This window comes from Eptatretus burgeri, chromosome 10, assembly GCF_056783735.1.
Source record: "Eptatretus burgeri isolate ZD-2024b chromosome 10, Ebu_testis_v1, whole genome shotgun sequence".
In the NCBI taxonomy this organism is placed as follows: Eukaryota; Metazoa; Chordata; class Myxini; order Myxiniformes; family Myxinidae; genus Eptatretus; species Eptatretus burgeri.
In genome coordinates, this window is record NC_140970.1 from 53926362 (window position 1) to 53944010 (window position 17649).

The 17649-nt window shown below is 45.9% G+C and overlaps 1 protein-coding gene across 5 annotated transcripts in view; it reads left to right on the top strand.

Moving 5' to 3' along the window:
- The first annotated feature begins 448 nt into the window (after positions 1-448).
- Positions 449-17649, top strand: part of LOC147018598 (mitochondrial 10-formyltetrahydrofolate dehydrogenase-like) — a 168521-nt gene continuing 151320 nt past the window's right edge. For 2 of the 5 annotated variants that reach the window (XM_085898421.1, XM_085898423.1), the window contains exons 1-2: positions 449-698; positions 1589-1704. The gene's annotated coding sequence lies outside the window, so the exon portion shown is untranslated. The remainder of the gene's footprint in view (positions 699-1588; positions 1705-17649) is intronic. The other 3 variants (XM_085898420.1, XM_085898424.1, XM_085898422.1) reach the window with 2 other exon arrangements.

Here is a 17649-nt window from a genome sequence, read left to right on the forward strand (position 1 = left end):
AAGGCCCTGTCACCGTTGAATTAACACCAGGTGGGGTTGACTCAGCCTGTTGTCCTTCTGAGGCTGGCGAAATGAGTACCAGTGTACTGGTTTCGGGGCACAGCATCAGCGGTACAGTTGCACCCCAACAAAATGACAGCTACCCGGCAGCCAAGCTGCCCTACACAAGAAGAACAATCTGTTACATTCTCCTCCGTTCTGTGTTCAGTTCCTCCACGAGCATCGATTGGTTTTATCGATCCGTCCCATTCAGATGATTGGTTCACGTATTGTTGTGGATTGTTCTTGTTGTTTTTATGGAGCTGTCACTTTTCCAAGTTCACGGGTGAATTGATGCAAGGCCACGCACGTCACGTGGGCCTGCTAATTGGCTCCCCATGAGGCAACGCCCCCACCCCCCCCCCCCCACGGCATCCAAATAAAACGCATTTGTTTTGCGAAGCCCTGACCGCAGTGAACTTTCATTTACGATCGCACGGAACGGAATGAAAAAGTGGTGCCTGGATGAGCAGTTGTAAACAATCCCACGTCGGGAGACTCCCCTCGCCTCGTCCTACCACGTCGGGACTGAAGCTTGAAACTGCGCCTGGAACACTGCCCCCTCCGGATTCATTTTAAATCCTCAAAAGGCTCAGCGATCTCATTTTCGCCTGTTTGATCGACCGGCTTTTCTCGGTGTGTTACTCCTGGCACAGTTGGTGAGTTGGGGTCTAGTTAACGGTGGTGACCTCCAACAGGGGGTTTGAGATTACCACTCTTAATTGCTCGTCTGCACCGGAACAAAACGACTCGTGCCCGTGCGAAACTTTGTTGGCAAACTTTTAAAAGTTTCTGAAGTTTGAAACTTTTAAAAACGGTTTTTAGTTTGTGTTCGTCATCGCAACTGAAAGTGAACTTTTCTTTTGCGCTTGTGTCAGATTGCTTGCTGGGGGCTTCAATTGTTTGCTAACCAGTTAATAAGGAATGAAGGTTAAAATGTTACGTCAAACGAGAGAAGTCTTTTTGCCTCCGAGAAGTAACCTCCATTTAATCGTAAGATGGTTATTTTTAGCTGTCAGTATCATGTTGAGATCCACAGTTTTAATACGGACTGAGCAGCCTGAAGGTCGCTCGACTTGCTCAAGTTTTGTTTCATGATATCAATTAATTCCCCCCCCCCCCCCCCAAAAGGAAGTTTTCATGGCTTCGTGCGAGAAGCCTGAAGAGGTGTGGACGGCCAACTTTGTTTCGTGCATTTCTGCAATTGCTTCATACTTTTGGTGCTTTGTGGATCTTTGTTTGCAAGTTTTACTTTTTCTTGGCAGTTAGCAAGACTTCATGTGCAATCTTTGAAAATAGCCTTTGCTTCGATTAAAATAAGCAGTTTCAATGCAGACATATGTGGGATGACTGAACGACGACGACGACACCTTAAAAAAAAAAATGTATCACATGTGCAGGTCCGAATGATAACCGATATAGATTATATGTGCACTGGATACTGTAAGCTGGCAGGATAGCCGAGGTATACGCACACTCACCTGGTAAGCTGTCTCGCCGAGGTTCGAATCTCGGTCCAGCTATAAACTGTCATTCTTGTTTCTCCCAGGCAGGGCGAGACATCAGTGTGTGTGCCATCTCTCGGATGGATGTTAAGCGGGTGTCCCTTGTGACACGAAGTGTTGTTGAACGTTAAAGAACCTTGGTGTCCTTCCTGAAGAGTAGGTGAGTTATTGCTGCCATCGTGAACAAATTCCAAATTCCTGCCCCCCAAACCTCATTCATTCGAATGTCAGGCCTGGCCAACCAGTTAGTGAAAGACGGGCCAAATTTCTACCACCAACTCCACAACAACGTGGGAATAATTGTGGTCGTCAAAGAAGAAAAAGTACAGGAGATACCAACTCCTGTATTGGTTTTTAAATAAGACTTGCAAACAATGTCATCGCAACAGATTAGTGTTCCAAGTCACTGCATGGTCCGATGGGATGTTGCAATTTCAGTTATCTTATCGGGATGTGATTCCCACATGGATCGGATGGGATGATGAGCTGAGGATTCGTCAGATGGTATTGATTGCTGGTGTACATTAAAGATCCCACAGTGCTGGCACCCTGTCAAAATTTCCAATTCATGCCCTGATCATGTAGCTGTGGGGCTGTTGCCTTGTCATCGTTTTGTGGCCCTCAGGGCACTGTCCGTGCAGCATATGACCAGCAACCTACCATATTGTGATAAATATGACGGTTCCTGCATAGTCTTTAATGCACGCCTGCGGAGACAGAAGGGATGAGAGCAAGAACGGTGGATGATAAAGAGGAGTAAGACGAGGGAGAACAACTAAGTGGAGAAGAGGACGAATGCGAGGACAGTAATGAGCAGCGTTGACTGGAACCCACTCGGTGGGAGTACCTCCTGTGCAGCTTCCCTTCGCAGGGCAGCTCACCGGATGACGGGATTGGGGCAAAGCCTTCGGGCCCCCCAATATTTGATAAAAGGAGGGAAACCACGGGGTTACATCCCTGGGTCAGATTGTGGGAGAGTGTGTCGGAGTGGTGCTGAGGTGTCCTCCACCAGACGGCGGTCTCCTTGGGTTAACCTGAGGCGGTCCCTTCGGGTGGGTGCCTGGAATGTCCGATCCCGAAGAGGATGATCACCTGTCTCTTATCATCTGAGCTCAAGCGTTTGGACATCGGGATTGCAGCTCTCTCTGAGGTTCGGAGACTGGATTGTGGGGAGATAATGGTGGGTGGTTACACCTACTATTAGTCTGGTCGCTCTGATGGTTGCCATACTCAAGGAGTTGCTGTAGCTGTGTCCAATAAGCTGACTCCAATGATAATTGAGGTAACACCGGTCAACGAGCGTATTATGAGACTAAGGATCCGTCACTCCTTAGGTGTCATTTCCCTGGTCTCTGTTTATGCTCCGACTGAGGCGAGTGATCTCACCGTTAAGGACACATTCTACACCACGCTCGAGTCTGTGGTTGATCAGTGCCCCAGACGAGATACACTTCTAGTCTTGGGGGATTTCAATACATTGACTGGAACTGATAGGGATGGTTATGAGACATGTGTTGGTCCCCATGGGTCAGGAACTATGAACCAGAATAGCACTAAGTTCCTTGACTTTGCAAGTAGTCATGGACTTAGTGTGGCTGGTTCATGGTTTCAGCGCTCACAAGCTCATCGCTGGACTTGGTATTCCAATGCTGGCGGTGCGGCAAAGGAGATTGACCATGTCCTCGTTGACCATCACTGGAGGATGATCCAGAACTGAAGGGTCTACCGGAGTGCTCAGTTCCTCAATACTGACCACAGGCTTGTTGTAGCAACTCTAAAGCTGCACCTTAAATCCTGGAGAATAGTTCCATCCCAGCCGAGGCTGTATGTTGTCAAGCTCAAGGATGAGAGTCGGAGAGTAGCTGAGGAGTTTGCGAACAGGCTGAGTGGACACTTGGGGGGTCCTGAAGAGTTGTGGAGTGCCTTCAAGACCACCGTCCTTGATGTTGCCGGTGGATGTCTTGGAGCTCACCACAGGGCAAAGAAGAATTTTGTCTCTCAAGGGACACCGGATACCATTGACCAGAGTCGCAGGGCCAGGCTGAATGGCAGAGCTGAGCTGTTCAGGGAGCTGAGGCGTAAAACTGTTCGTGCACTGAGGGTGGACAAGGGCTATGTGCGAGGAATCTGTGAGGGGGTAGAGCAGCACCTGTGGACAGGTGATTCTCGTCCTGCTTACAGGGGAATTCACACATTGCATTCATCCAAGCCCATCCCTCGGAGCACTAAAGTTAGAGCAGAGAGTGGTAGGCTCTTGACAGAGGAGTCTGAAGTGAAGGACCGCTGGGCCGGTTACTTTGAGCGGTTGTACCAGGCTGATCCACCAGCTGTCGAGTTGGACGTCAAGGGTGTTACAATCCCTGTTGCTGACCCTCCAATCAACTGTGATCCACCTTCGCTTGTGGAAACACGGGCTGCGGTGAACCGGTTGAAACGGGGCAAAGCTCCAGGGATCTGTGGCATCCATGCCAAACTTCTCAAGGCTGGTGGAAATGCTGCACTCGTGTCGTTGCATGCAGTTTTGTGCTCTGCCTGGAGCACAGGCATCATCCAAACTGATTGGAAGAGGGGCCTCGTTGTCCCTCTCTGGAAAGGGAAGGGTGATCGCCAAGACTGCAACAACTACCGAGGGGTGACGCTGCTCTCAGTGCCGGGCAAGGTCTTTGCTCAGATAATTCTTGATAGGGTTTGCCACCATCTGCTTGAGCACCAGCGTCCAGAGCAGTCAGGCTTTACACCAAAGAGGTCAACGATTGACCGTATCCTTGCCCTTCGTGTCCTCACCGAACGCAGACGAGAGTTTCGGCAGGGGCTGCTTGCAGCCTTTGTTGATCTCTGAAAAGCGTTCGATTCAGTGAATCGGGATGTCCTCTGGAGGATTCTTGGTCTTCGTGGGGTGCCACCAAAACTGATCGATCTGATGTCTGAACTCTACTCTGGTACCGAGAGTGCTGTGAAGTGTGGTGGTACCATCTCTGACTTATTTCCAGTTGTTACTGGAGTTCATCAGGGGTGTGTACTGACCCCCACACTTTTCAGCACTTGTATGGACTGGATTTTAGGGAGGATGTCGGAAAGATCAAGCTGCGGTGCATCGTTTGCGAATGTCAAGATCTCGGACCTTGATTTTGCAGATGATGCAATCATCTTTGCCGAGACTTTAGACATCCTTTTGGGGGCCCTCGAGGTGCTGAATGAGGAGTCGGAGCCACTGGGATTACGGGTTTCTTGGGTCAAAACTAAGATCCAGGCTTTCAATGACATCTTGGATGCTGCTGTCCTGTCTGTGTCTGTTTGTGGTGAGGATGTTGAGGTCGTGGAGAGATTCACTTTCCTTGGCAGTGATATTCATGTCTCTGCTGGCTGTGAGTCAGAGGTCAATAGACGTCTGGGTCAGGCCTGGGGAGTCATGGATTCACTGGATCATGGGGTGTGGTGCTGCCGGTACCTGTGCGGGAGGACGAAAGTCTGAGTCTTCAGGTCCTTGGTGCTTCCAGTCTTGCTCTATGGATGCGAAACTTGGACTCTGACCAAGGATCTGAGACTGAGACTTAATTCCTTTGGTACCAAGTCTCTTCGGAGAATCCTTGGCTATCGCTGGTCGGATTTTGTGTCCAACGAGCGGTTGCTGAGAGAGACTCGGATGAGATTTGTTACCTGCATGGTCCGTGAGCGTCAGTTGCGGCTGTATGGACATGTGGCTCGTTTTCCTGACGCTGATCCTGCTCACCAGATTCTCTCAGCGAGGGAGTCTCTTGAGTGGAGGAGGCCAATGGGCCGACCACGTGCCTCCTGGTTGCAGCAGGTTGACCAGCATCTGAAGGAGATGGGGATGGGCCTGGCATCTGCCTGGGGGATGGCCAGACGGAGGCCCCTGGAGTACCGGCGGAAAGTGGACGCAGTGATGTGCTGTTCTGGCACATGCTCCCATACCTGACCTGACCTGACTGGAAGAAGAGCTGGCCAACAAAATAGAGGAGGTGAGATTGATACCACTCAGGGAAAGGGCACAACTCTGTATAATAGAAAACAGCAAACAGATTAAAATACGAGTCAGGGGAACCAACAGAGCACTCAGAAGAATGATACCAAAATCATTGCCCATGAAGGAAATCAACACTGTGTGCTTTGCAGCAGCACTGCTAATTCAAGAAAAAGTAACAGGCAAACATTGCCACTGTAATAAGATCAAACTAGGCCCTACAGATAGAGACCAAGCACCGCCATGGAAACGGTGACTAATGTGTGGAACGGGACAAATGCAGCCATTCAGAAGAGGAAACCGAAGCTAATGAAGAGAATCCAAAAATAAAACCAAGTATAAAATCAAGAACAGTGACCTACATGACATGGCTGCTGAAAACAACCTCAAAATAGAAATGATAGCAAGGAAGATTTAAAAAAGAAAAAGAAAAACTACCACAAAGTCAACATTTGGAGAAAACAAAACCAGATTTTTTTCAAAACAACCCGAAAGATTCTACCGTGAACTATGGAAACAAAAACAAAATGTATCAAATCCCCCTGAAAAAAAAGGATAAACTTGAAGATTTCTGGAAAGGAATTTATGAAGATCCAAAACAACACAATAAGGAGGTGGATTGGATCCAAAACTTGTGAAAGAAAAACAAGTAAGCAAAATGATGTGAACAATCACCCAAGTGATGATCGATTAATAAAATAAAATAAAAATTAAAAACTTGTAAAAATACCAAAATTTAATAGCCTTGGCCCAGATGGAATTCCAAACCTCTGGTTAAAGCTTCTGGATACTCTCCACAATCACCTTGTTCGATCATTCAACAAACTTATCGAAGAAGAAAAGGTAATGGATGAGTAGCTCACAGAAGGTAACACCTTCCTCATAACAAACCCAACTACCTCTAATATAGACTAACTAGCAGAGGTACCCGGCGTTGCCAGGCAACGCGTGGTCGCCTTGCTGACGGGGGGACAGAGAGACAGAGAGACAGAGAGACAGAGAGACAGAGAGACAGAGAGACAGAGAGACAGAGAGACAGAGAGACAGAGAGACAGAGAGACAGAGAGACAGAGAGACAGAGAGACAGAGAGACAGAGAGACAGAGAGACAGAGAGACACAGAGAGAGAGAGAGACAGAGAGACAGAGAGACACAGAGACAGAGACAGAGATATGGATAAAGGAGGGGGGTGAGCGAAGCCTCACCATATGTCTCTGTGCAGTTCATTCTGCGAAGGAGGGGTGCTGCAAGGGAAAGAGCGAGGAGAGAAGGAGGGAGAAACACTGTCAGTTTATACACTGAGAGGCCTGTGAAACACAGAGGACAGTTTATAACCGGGTTGGGATTCAAATCAAGGCTTGGCAACTTAAAACGAGTGTGCATTACCTCTCGGTCATCGTGTTCATCCCGTTGCTTTTAATCCTCTTATTTATTTTGCCTTCCCAACTCCTCATATCAGCTTTATATAATTTCATGTTTTTATTAGCGAACGCAGTGAGCTTCATACTTTACGCGTGCACATGAGAAAATAGGAAACAACAACAACAGCAACACAATACCCCTGGCAATTTGGAATCCGTGTCGTTGGCTATGACCCTTTTGCTTCCAGTTTTTTTTTTTTAACGTCTGGGTTGACCAAGGTCAGCCAAAGCTGACCAAGGCAAAATCTTGGGTGGCTCCATATCTAGAATTGTTCGGAATACATAATTCTACATGTGCATCAATTTTGGTGCTTTTATGCAAATTTGAACAATTGGTTTGCTATGCTGCAGTACTAGAATACTACGTTCACTTCTCGTATTTTTTTTTTTCAGATGAGACCCTGTTCTAGGCGTTGTAGTTGTTGTTGTGAAGGTAATGTTGAGGTAATATTATTTTTTTTAGATGAGATCCTGTTCTAGGTGGTGTAGTTGTCATTGTGAAGGTAATGTTGAGGATTTCTTTTTTCAGATGAGATCCTGTTCTCGGCGGTGTAGTTGTTGGTGTGAAGGTAATGTTGAGGTAATATAATATTTATTTTTTCAGATGAGATCCTGTTCTCGGCGGTGTAGTTGTTGGTGTGAAGGTAATGTTGAGGTAATATAATATTTATTTTTTTCAGATGAGATCCTGTTCTAGGCGGTGTAGTTGGCGTTGTGAGGGTAAAATGTTGAGGAAAGAAATGGTTTTTTAGATGAGATCCTGTTCTAGGCGGTGTAGTTGTTGTGAAGGTAATGTTGAGGTAATATAATATTTATTTTTTCAGATGAGATCCTGTTCTCGGCGGTGTAGTTGTTGGTGTGAAGGTAATGTTGAGGTAATATAATATTTATTTTTTCAGATGAGATCCTGTTCTAGGCGGTGTAGTTGTTGTTGTGAAGTTGATGTTGAGGATTTTTTTTTTTCACGAGATTCTGTTCTCGGTGGTGTAGTTGTTGTTGTGAAGGTAATGTTGAGGTAATATAATATTTATTTTTTCAGATGAGATCCTGTTCTCGGCGGTGTAGTTGTCGTTGTGAAGGTAATGTTGAGGTAAGAAATGTTTTTTTTAGATGAGATCCTGTTCTCGGCGGTGTAGTTGTTGGTGTGAAGGTAATGTTGAGGTAATATAATATTAATTTTTTCAGATGAGATCCTGTTCTCGGCAGTGTAGTTGTCGTTGTGAAGGTAATGTTGAGGTAATATAATATTTATTTTTTCAGATGAGATCCTATTCTCGGCGGTGTAGTTGTCGTTGTGAAGGTAATGTTGAGGTAAGAAATGTTTTTTTAGATGAGATCCTGTTCTCGGCAGTGTAGTTGTCGTTGTGAAGGTAATGTTGAGGTAATATAATATTAATTTTTTCAGATGAGATCCTGTTCTCGGCAGTGTAGTTGTCGTGAAGGTAATGTTGAGGTAAGAAATGTTTTTTTAGATGAGATCCTGTTCTCGGCAGTGTAGTTGTCGTTGTGAAGGTAATGTTGAGGTAATATAATATTAATTTTTTCTGATGAGATCCTATTCTCGGCGGTGTAGTTGTCGTTGTGAAGGTAATGTTGAGGTAAGAAATGTTTTTTTAGATGAGATCCTGTTCTCGGCAGTGTAGTTGTCGTTGTGAAGGTAATGTTGAGGTAATATAATATTAATTTTTTCAGATGAGATCCTGTTCTCGGCAGTGTAGTTGTCGTTGTGAAGGTAATGTTGAGGTAATATAATATTTATTTTTTTCAGATGAGATCCTGTTCTAGGCGGTGTAGTTGGCGTTGTGAGGGTAAAATGTTGAGGAAAGAAATGGTTTTTTAGATGAGATCCTGTTCTAGGCGGTGTAGTTGTTGTGAAGGTAATGTTGAGGTAATATAATATTTATTTTTTCAGATGAGATCCTGTTCTAGGCGGTGTAGTTGTTGTTGTGAAGTTAATGTTGAGGATTTTTTTTTTTCACGAGATTCTGTTCTCGGCGGTGTAGTTGTTGTTGTGAAGGTAATGTTGAGGTAATATAATATTTATTTTTTCAGATGAGATCCTGTTCTCGGCGGTGTAGTTGTCGTTGTGAAGGTAATGTTGAGGTAAGAAATGTTTTTTTTAGATGAGATCCTGTTCTCGGCGGTGTAGTTGTCGTTGTGAAGGTAATGTTGAGGTAATATAATATTAATTTTTTCAGATGAGATCCTGTTCTCGGCAGTGTAGTTGTCGTTGTGAAGGTAATGTTGAGGTAATATAATATTTATTTTTTCAGATGAGATCCTGTTCTCGGCGGTGTAGTTGTCGTTGTGAAGGTAATGTTGAGGTAAGAAATGTTTTTTTAGATGAGATCCTGTTCTCGGCAGTGTAGTTGTCGTTGTGAAGGTAATGTTGAGGTAATATAATATTAATTTTTTCAGATGAGATCCTGTTCTCGGCAGTGTAGTTGTCGTTGTGAAGGTAATGTTGAGGTAATATAATATTTATTTTTTCAGATGAGATCCTGTTCTCGGCAGTGTAGTTAGTGTTGTGAAGGTAATGTTGAGGTAATATAATATTTATTTTTTTCAGATGAGATCCTGTTCTAGGCGGTGTAGTTGGCGTTGTGAGGGTAATGTTGAGGAAAGAAATGGTTTTTTAGATGAGATCCTGTTCTAGGCGGTGTAGTTGTTGTTGTGAAGGTAATGTTGAGGTAATATAATATTTATTTTTTCAGATGAGATCCTGTTCTAGGCGGTGTCGTTGTTGTGAAGGTAATTTTGAGGATTTTTTTTTTTTCACATGAGATTCTGTTCTAGGCAGTGTCGTTGGCGTTGTGAAGGTAATGTTGAGGTAATATAATATTAATTTTTTCAGATGAGATCCTGTTCTAGGCAGTGTAGTTGTCATTGTGAAGGTAATGTTGAGGTAATATAATATTTATTTTTTCAGATGAGATCCTGTTCTCGGCGGTGTAGTTGTCGTTGTGAAGGTAATGTTGAGGTAAGAAATGTTTTTTTTTAGATGACATCCTGGTCTCGGGCGTGTAGTTGTCGTTGAGAAGGTAATGTTGAGGTAATATAATATTTATTTTTTCAGATGAGATCCTGTTCCAGGCAGTGTAGTTGTCGTTGTGAAGGTAATGTTGAGGTAATATAATATTTATTTTTTCAGATGAGATCCTGTTCTCGGCGGTGTAGTTGTCGTTGTGAAGGTAATGTTGAGGTAAGAAATGTTTTTTTAGATGAGATCCTGTTCTCGGTGGTGGAGTTGTCGTTGTGAAGGTAATGTTGAAGATTTTTTTTTCAGATGAGATCCTGTTCTCGGCGGTGTAGTTGTCGTTGTGAAGGTAATGTTGAGGTAAGAAATGTTTTTTCAGATGAGATCCTGTTCTCGGCGGTGTAGTTGTCGTTGTGAAGGTAATGTTGAGGTAAGAAATGTTTTTTCAGATGAGATCCTGTTCTCGGCGGTCGAGTTGTCGTTGTGAAGGTAATGTTGAGGATTTTTTTTCACATGAGATTCTGTTCTAGGCGGTGTAGTTGTTGTTGTGAAGGTCATGTTGAGGTAATATAATATTAATTTTTTCAGATGAGATCCTGTTCCAGGCAGTGTAGTTGTCGTTGTGAAGGTAATGTTGAGGTAATATAATATTTATTTTTTCAGATGAGATCCTGTTCTCGGCGGTGTAGTTGTCGTTGTGAAGGTAATGTTGAGGTAAGAAATGTTTTTTTAGATGAGATCCTGTTCTCGGCAGTGTAGTTGTCGTTGTGAAGGTAATGTTGAGGTAATATAATATTAATTTTTTCAGATGAGATCCTGTTCTCGGCAGTGTAGTTGTCGTTGTGAAGGTAATGTTGAGGTAATATAATATTTATTTTTTCAGATGAGATCCTGTTCTCGGCAGTGTAGTTGGTGTTGTGAAGGTAATGTTGAGGTAATATAATATTTATTTTTTTCAGATGAGATCCTGTTCTAGGCGGTGTAGTTGGCGTTGTGAGGGTAATGTTGAGGAAAGAAATGGTTTTTTAGATGAGATCCTGTTCTAGGCGGTGTAGTTGTTGTTGTGAAGGTAATGTTGAGGTAATATAATATTTATTTTTTCAGATGAGATCCTGTTCTAGGCGGTGTCATTGTTGTGAAGGTAATTTTGAGGATTTTTTTTTTTCACATGAGATTCTGTTCTAGGCAGTGTAGTTGGCGTTGTGAAGGTAATGTTGAGGTAATATAATATTAATTTTTTCAGATGAGATCCTGTTCTAGGCAGTGTAGTTGTCGTTGTGAAGGTAATGTTGAGGTAATATAATATTTATTTTTTCAGATGAGATCCTGTTCTCGGCGGTGTAGTTGTCGTTGTGAAGGTAATGTTGAGGTAAGAAATGTTTTTTTTAGATGAGATCCTGTTCTCGGCGGTGTAGTTGTCGTTGAGAAGGTAATGTTGAGGTAATATAATATTTATTTTTTCAGATGAGATCCTGTTCCAGGCAGTGTAGTTGTCGTTGTGAAGGTAATGTTGAGGTAATATAATATTTATTTTTTCAGATGAGATCCTGTTCTCGGCGGTGTAGTTGTCGTTGTGAAGGTAATGTTGAGGTAAGAAATGTTTTTTTTAGATGAGATCCTGTTCTCGGTGGTGGAGTTGTCGTTGTGAAGGTAATGTTGAAGATTTTTTTTTCAGATGAGATCCTGTTCTCGGCGGTGTAGTTGTCGTTGTGAAGGTAATGTTGAGGTAAGAAATGTTTTTTCAGATGAGATCCTGTTCTCGGCGGTGTAGTTGTCGTTGTGAAGGTAATGTTGAGGTAAGAAATGTTTTTTCAGATGAGATCCTGTTCTCGGCGGTCGAGTTGTCGTTGTGAAGGTAATGTTGAGGATTTTTTTTCACATGAGATTCTGTTCTAGGCGGTGTAGTTGTTGTTGTGAAGGTCATGTTGAGGTAATATAATATTTATTTTTTCAGATGAGATCCTGTTCTAGGCGGTGTAGTTGGCGTTGTGAAGGTAATGTTGAGGATTTTCTTTTTCAGATGAGATCCTGTTCTAGGCGGTGTAGTTGTCGTTGTGAAGGTAATGTTGAGGTAATATAATTTTTTTTTTTTTTAAGATGAGATCCTGTTCTCGGCGGTGTCGTTGTTGTGAAGGTAATGTTGAGGTAATATTTATTTTTTCAGATGAGATTCTGTTCCAGGTGGTGTCGTTGTTGTTGTGAAGGTAATGTTGAGGTAATATAATATTTATTTTTTCAGATGAGATCCTGTTCCAGGCAGTGTCGTTGTTGTTGTGAAGGTAATGTTGAGGTCATTTTATATTTTTTTTTGATGAAATCCTGTTCTCGGCGGTGTAGTTGTTGTGAAGGTAATGTTGAGGTAATATTTATTTTTTCAGATGGGATCCTGTTCTTGGCATTGTAGTTGTTGTTGTGAAGGTAATGTTGAGGTAATATAATATTTATATTTTCAGATGAGATCCTGTTCCAGGCGGTGTCGTTGTTGTTGTGATGGTAATGTTGAGGTAATATAATATTTATTTTTTCAGATGAGATTCTGTTCCAGGCGGTGTCGTTGTTGTTGTGAAGGTAATGTTGAGGTAATATAATATTTATTTTTTCAGATGAGATCCTGTTCCAGGCAGTGTCGTTGTTGTTGTGAAGGTAATGTTGAGGTCATTTTATATTTTTTTTTTGATGAAATCCTGTTCTCGGCAGTGTAGTTGTTGTGAAGGTAATGTTGAGGTCATATTTATTTTTTCAGATGAGATCCTGTTTTGGGCGGTGTAATTGTTGTTGTGAAGGTAATGTTGAGGTAATATGCAGTCGTGTTATCACGGTTATAGAAATGCACAAATAATTAATTTGATCTATATTATACCGAATCACACCTTTCTGACTTAAAAATTAACAACAAAACTGGAGAGTAAGTACTCTCGCAGTTTTAAGTCGACCTAATTTTATAATAAAGATATCTCCCGCATCATCAAAAAATAATTTTTAGTCATGATTTACATTATTTGATCGCTGATCCCGAATCCAGGCCGAAGTAACCGGAAATTGCAGCATCGAATATTGTATTGTTTGGGCGGAGCCCTGAGTCACCGATGGTGGTGGTCACGTGGTTGTGGCTTCATATGTCCCGACTCGCCCACTTGGGACTTGTAGCATCAGTAGCGTCATGTGGTATCATTGGTAGTGTCTTGTAGGTCATGTGCCTGTCGAGTGCATCGAGTGCGTATTAAAGCGGAGTTACGGGCATCCGACGCCCACCCTCTCGCTCGCGACAATAAAGCGGAGTTGTGTTACCCTCCGGCTCATGTCTGCCTGTTTGCACCTCTGCAACGACACTACAGTTGGCGACGAGGCTGTTTCGGATCGTCGTGTGCAGAGTGCCTGTTTTCCTCGGCATTGGCTCTGAGTCGTTGCTGGGACAATTAGATTGTCGGGCGCACGGAGCGCCAGGAAAATCATCGCAACTCACGCGGTACGACTTCGATCACCTGGTGAGGAGCCCAGGGAAGCGCATCGCGAGTTTCGCCGCACGGGTGAGATATCTCGCCGTCGCCTGCGAATTCACGTCGAGTGAACGGCAGGACAGGCTCGAGGATGGTTGAAGGTCGGGGCACGGCGCACGGACGAGTGCCCGTCTTCGTCGGAGACGACTTCGAATTGTTTTCAGAACAGTTGGGGTGCTATTTCCACATGAATGATGTGGACGACGAGAGCAAGCGCAAATCGATCTTGCTCGCCTCGCTATCAACGGAACATTATCGACTGCTGAGTGATTTGGTGGCGCCGGACAAGCCCAGTGACGACGGGCTGTCATTTCAGGACGTGGTAGAGAAGATGAAAGCCCACATGGTGCCGGAGAAGTCATTGCAGCTGGCTCGATACCAGTTCGATCACCTCACGAAGGGTGCGGAGGAGCGCGTCGCAGATTTCGTGGCACGAGTGAAGCATTCGGACGTGGCCTGCAAGTTCACGGCGGGGGAGCGTCCAGCTCGACTCAGGGATCGCTTTATTTCTGAGTTGCAAGATGCGAAAATGGTGTCGGCGATTCTGCGAATGCGAGGTGTCGGCGTTACATTCCACTCAGCGGTCGAGACTGCTTCAGCTGTCGAGCAGACTCTCGGAGATGTCCGAGCCATCGCCGGCCAGGGCCTGACGGGTGATCCCAGCTGGGGCATGTCGGGTGACCCCGGGGTCCACGCGATGACCCAGGTTCCCCAGGCCACGCGCACGCCTTTCAGTGCGGACCGGACGCCGCAGCGCGGCCACGCGTGCAGCGAGATGAACACACAGGGGTTCTGGGGGTGTGGAGGACAGCACCTGCGGCGGGTGTGCCCATATAAAAACACCGTGTGTTTGCATTGTCGCAAGGTGGGACATCTGAAGCGTGTGTGTCGAATGTCAGTGGCCGCCGTTAAGGTCATGGATAGCGAGGTGTGGAACGACCCCATCGACCTGGAGCGCGGCCTGCAGCCTGGGCATAGCGATCCCGGCGGCCCGGAGCAGGAAATGCAGCCGATGTTGAGCCTGTTTTCAATTGGTCCGAAGGTAACAAGACCAATGACAGTGGAGGTCGAGGTGAACGGGGCACCAATCGTGTTTCAAGTTGATACCGGGGCCGCGGTGTCGATCATGGGCGAACAGACCGCTCGTGAACTCCACGGTATTCACCTGGTCAGGGCGACCCTTTCACTGTACACGTACACCGGCGAAGCGATTACGCCACTTGCTGTGACAGACCTCTCGGTGGTCTACCAAGGTCAGAGTGCCCTGCTCTCATTGCTTGTGGTACGAGGGGAGGAGCCCGCCCTTTTGGGCCGAGACTGGCTGGCTCGCCTCAGGCTAGACTGGACGGCGCCAGCCAGTGGCCTTGGGCGTCTCGTGCCGAGCCGATTAGAGTATCAGTGGGAGGAGGTTCCTGTTTCGGAGTTCGTACCTCCAGGTGCACCTGTGTCTCCTTCGGGCCCCGTACCTCCGTTTGGGCCTGGGCCTCCCTCGAGACCCGAGGGCGAGGTCCTGGCGGCAGGGGACGCGGCGATACAACATGGGTTTCCGTTCATTGCTTCCTGCAACTACGATATTCGGTTCCGGAGCAACGGGGACCATGCCAGCTGCGACTGACTCTCGCGCTTGCGCTGCGCTCGTGATACAGTGCACGCCCGTGTCGTTCAGGCGATTTCAACGGGGGATTGGAGCGAACTGGTCGCATTAAAGAAGTTCGCGGAACGCGACCATCGATGGTGTCCTCTTCGACGTTCAGATGAAGACCTGCACGCAAGTCGCCTCAACGTCGTGACAACCAAGAGGCTTGCGCGCAGTGTGGTTCATAAGTTGTTAATCGTTGTGTGTTTGATTCTCGCGGCACGAGTGATTAAGCATGGCGTTATAAAAGCAAATGCCGACAGTCCGCATGTGAGCAAAATGTGTTTGATTGGGATCAATGCTTTCTATGATGTGAAGAACTTGCGGACAATCGTTGCGAATGAATGGGTCTTCCAGATCTCGGGCTTCAATGACAGTCCGCAGTTCGCTGCAACCTCATGTGTTAGAATTATACTGTGGGAACGCACTGTACGTAAAGAGAAGTTTGCATCTGCGCAGACGATGTTTTTGCTGTTGTATGACACTGCTGTGTATCCAGTCAACGCTGATCGTCTGTATGGATGTGCGATGAAGTCCCGGCTGGATTTGCTGCGACCTAAGGGGTCGGTGGCAGGGGTGATGTTGCGCCCGGCGTTGGTGCGCGGTTTTGGTGGGGGATAGCTGGTAATGGAGCCGGCTAATTGCCTGGTTCGAGTTGATGGCGGGGAGCTGGAGCCGGTTCGCTGTTCAGCGTCACCCCCACCCCTGATATCGCCAAGGTCAGACGTGCCAGGCGCCATGGAGCGCAAACCTCTGGTCTCGCCAAGGTCAGCCGCGCTGGCGCCTGCGGGGCTTGCAGGCTTGGGGTGTTTACCTGATTCGGTCCTGTCTGAGGGAGATGTGCCAACTTGTCGACCGGGGGAGGTTCGCTTGGGGTGTCACCTCGACCTCGCCAGGAGGCGTGTAAGCCTGGGCCGCCTGGGGGCGCTTCTACAGTCTACTGCATTTGGAGTCAACTCACTCACACCGACATGGTATATGATGTGATGGGGATAGAAGGGTGTATTATGTGCCAGTTTACAACAACGGCATTATTGTTACAGGTTGTGCGGATGAAGCATGTTTTTCTTTTGGGCCGTCTCATCTGAGTTTGATTCTCAGCCCAACCATCACCCCAGGGTAGATCAAATGTTGTGGTACTTGGAGGATTTTACATGGTTGATGTCATTTTGTTCCTCTTTGCTTTTTTTTTGTATCGTAGTTTGCTTTGCCAATTATGCTTATCATTGTAATTGTCATTTTATAATCATCCTTTTAGGAGGGAGAAATGTATTGTATGGGCGGAGCCCCGAGTCACGGATGGTGGTAGTCACGTGGTTGTGGCTTCATATGTCCCGACTCGCCCACGAGGGACTTGTAGCACCAGTAGCATCAGTAGCGGCATGTGGTATCATGATCAGTGTCTTGTAGGTCGTGTGCCTGTAGAGTGCATCGAGTGCGTATTAAAGCGGAGTTACGGGCATTCTACGCCCACCCTCTCGCTCGAGACAATAAAGCGGAGTTGTGTTACCCTCCGGCTCGTGTCTGCCTGTTCGCACCTCTGCCACGACACTACAAATGTAAGAAGAATTCTACATTCGCTTCTCGGCTTTGCCTATTCCATATTATATTAGTTGACAGTGAGACACCTCCACTGATCTCTACGACTGGATTGGTCACGTCCACAGCGATTGTATATGGAGGAGTGAAGTCACCGGAAGTTCACTTTCCGCCATCTTGTCTCCCCCAAAACATCAATGCAGCGAATATGAAGACAACAGACTGGCAGTAAGAAATCTCCAAATGCAAGCAATAAACTTTGCATGTAACTCATGCAAGGTTTTATTAGTTGGTGTAATGAACTTGTGGAAATCACAGACCTCGTGTGACTGTGAGAGAATGTCACTTTGCATGGTTTAATCACCTTTTACGTCTGTGCGCTGACAGGGAACGTTGACATTTCACATTTTCACGTGTTAAGTGTATTTTGTGACGTAATACACACGGTGATTAAACGCAGGTGGTGACCTTTCGGCCCATCATACCTGCACCACATCAACACAAGAAAATTCCGGACTTTTTTTTTTCCAACTTCCAGAGGAGTGAGCATGTCTTGGGTAAAAAAAAAAACATCAACCACACAACACCCCTTGACAAGACCCACCCCCATCAACAACACTCTGCAGACATGCACATAATCATCCATCAATGCTCAAACTTGCAAAAAGACCTGCCAACATCCCTCTACCCCTCTCTCTCTCTCGATTGAGTGCAGCCTGTGGCTGCTGGTTGCACCATTGGTTGGGATGCGGCTGTGCCGCTGATGCAGTGTCCCCCTTACCAGTACACTGGTACTCATTTTGCCGATCTCGTAAGGATGACAGGTTGAGTCAACCTCCTGGTGTATATTACTTCAGCCGCCAACGGGACTTGAACTCAGGACCCTGGGATCCCAAGCCGCCACCCGAACCACTAAGCCAACACCAGGCTTTTCCCTCTACCCCTCAATCTCCATAACTTCCAGGTTCCTATCTAATTCCAATTTAAACCCATCTACTGTTTCTGTCGCCAATTCCTTTCCAGGGAGATCATTCCATGCATTAACTACTCTTTG